This window comes from Peromyscus leucopus, chromosome X, assembly GCF_004664715.2.
Source record: "Peromyscus leucopus breed LL Stock chromosome X, UCI_PerLeu_2.1, whole genome shotgun sequence".
NCBI lineage: Eukaryota > Metazoa > Chordata > Mammalia > Rodentia > Cricetidae > Peromyscus > Peromyscus leucopus.
In genome coordinates this window covers 32,927,647-32,930,437 of record NC_051083.1, presented here as the reverse complement: position 1 = coordinate 32,930,437, position 2,791 = coordinate 32,927,647, and positions in this window count along the sequence as shown.

The following is a 2,791-nucleotide window of genomic DNA, read 5'->3' as shown; positions in this document are numbered from 1 at the left end:
ATATGTATATGTCATTAATATATGTATATTTTCTATACATATATACATATACGTGTATGTATATATATTACAGGATTGAAAACACCTAAAATGGCTCTTACCCTTACACATGAAGCTGTTTGTAGACAAGAAACTAAGTTATTTCTTCATCAATCAGGACCCCAGAGAAAGCTCCAGAGAGACCTAGCTCTTAAAATCCTCCAACCTAGTCCAGGGTTTTCGGGACTTTTTTGTGAGGAAAATCAGAATCCTTTTCCATCCTTCCACTTTGGAATTGAAACATATTCTCGGCTGTGGCATAGGCCAGCATTATGACTGTTGTGTCACTAGGTAGGTTTGGAAGTATAGATGTGCTCTCCTCCAACTCTCAAACAGCTGGCTGGAGTACAGGTCTGCCTGGTCATCTCCAGATCATATCCATTCCTCCTTTTAGTGAGATGGTGTGTTTGAAGAAATGAGAAAATGCTGTTTTAGATTCTTTTGTTCACATGCATTTAGATCATGTGAACCTGTACAGAATCATCCTTAGTTGGTCTCCTGTCTGTAAATTATTCATGTTGAGAAACAGCCTTAAGAAGATAATATCCTGAGAACGTGTGCCTACTTAGATTGTAAAAAACCCTTTTGTGAGGTGGATTGGTGGTAACTTGTAGAAGTTTGTTATTTCTGTCTCTTGTTGCCTTGAGAAGAGGCACCTGACTGTAGAAATGCCATGTGACCGTGTCTGAGAGCTGCATCTGTGAGTGACTGACTGTCGCTTGTGTAGCATAGTGCTAAATGTATTCGAAAGCGAGGTTCAGTTTTTCCAAGAGAAGAACATGCACAAGATTCTGTTGGTCTGCAGCCTTTTCAAGTCTTAGTGCTGTCCGACTATTCAGTTTTGCCGATTGGAGAGATTGTTGTAGGCGATTATTTTGAATATCTGCTTCTTTGACAGTTTCACAGGTGTGTATCTCCTCCGTTTAAGTCATTTTCACAGCTTAGTACACTTCCTGATCCCCCTCGTCCTGGTGACACCCATTGTGTGTCCTTCACACATTGGTTCCTTCAGGTGTTCATTGGCTCATTCGTCCTGTCTGTCCAGAATTGACGTCTTTCTGTTTTCCCTCCTGATGGCTGCCTCTCAAGGGCTGGGTGGGTGGCATTGGCCAGCAGGGGTTGAATTTCTCTCCTGATTTTGTGATTTCTGTGTCTTTTCTCTTTTCCCACTGTAACCTTTGCTCCTCCACATTCTCTTTCCTTCCCTTCCTCATCTGCATCCCCTTCCCATCCTGTCTTTTTGCCTATTGCCTTGTCCAACTCCTGTGTCTTTTTGCCCTGCCTCTCCTCTGCTCCTGCCTCTTCTTGGAACCCCTCCCTTCCCCTAGTTCGTCCCCCAATCCTCTGGCCATTCTGCCTTTTCCCTTCAGTCATTACACCCATTTCCCGCTGCCTCTCTCTATTTTAAACTCCGGTCCTTTCGTCCCTTTACCAGTTTTATGCCCCCCACGGCCCCACCCCTGCTTGCCATTGTATTTCTCTCTTCCCATGTACAGAACTCTAAACCGTTTTCCCATACAAGGCAGGAGAAATTTCATACACCACTATTCCCCTTTGAAACCCTCTTTGCCTTTTCGGCCCACAGTGGTCTTCCGTTATTTTGTTGTTGTTGTAAATGATATGTTATTATTTTCACCGCTGTGATTATAACGATTATTGTTGTTATTTTTGTTTGCCATAGAGATAGGGCCTGTCCACCTAATTCTCTTACTTGGATTTCCTTGTGTAGACTTGGGTGGTCTCGAGTTCAGAGAATCTCCTATTTCTGCTTTAGGAGGCCTGGGATTAAAGTCCTGTGCTAGCATCCTGGCCAGATTTCCATTTTAAAAATCGCTCCCATTTCTCCTTTCACAGTCCTTTCCGAATTTCCCACCCTTTTACTCCCTGCCACCTCGTTCCCCATTCCCAAGCCCTCTTCTTCCTTTTGTGCCTTTTCTCTGTCTTAGCCCTATCACTTCCTCTTTTTTCCTTCCCACATGCTTTTCCACGTTCCCACCCTTTGTGCCTTCCTAAGCCTCTTCCTCCCTGTTCAGAGATTTCTCCCCTTTCCATAACGTTATCACTTTCTCAACCTTTTCCTCTCCATGGCCTCTCCCCTGTAACCATGAAGACCTCCCCCTGCAACTTACCCCCACTTTTGCAAAGTACCCGTTTTTCTTCCTGCCTCTTTGCAAATACTTTCTTTTCCTAGACAAGCACCCCCCATGACAGCCCTTTCCCCATGTTAAAGGCCCCTGGGAAGTAGGGTGATCCTCCTAGAAAAGCCCCAGGAGAAGAGATAGGGAGATTCCTTCCCGTGCATTCTCCGTTAAAGCACTCTTCTGTGCTTTGCACCCAAGGCTCAGTTATAAATCCTGTGTGAGTTCTTGTGGGATCCGTGCTACCCGAAAGTCAGGTCAGTATTGGGGCTGAGATCCAACTCCTCCTCCATTTCCCTCTCCATAGTAAGCTGGGGGGCCAGCTTCTGCTAAGCAGGTCATGGCCTTGAGCCACAGGCTGTCTGTGCCGCCCTTCCAGTATGGGGCGCTGTAGAAGGATGCTCACTTCCGGTTCCCAGAATGCCCTGCTGTCTGGTGGACAGTGTGGGCCGTGGGGCCGGCATCTGTGGCGCCTAGGCGCGGAGGCCTTTCCGGGCTTTCGCGGCCGGCTTGTGGCCTTTCTCAGAGTTGTGGGCCCTCTCCTTGGATGCCGAGTGCTGACATCGGCCCAGTGGAGCCCTCTGCTCACCATGGCAGTGAGTAGACTTGTTTCT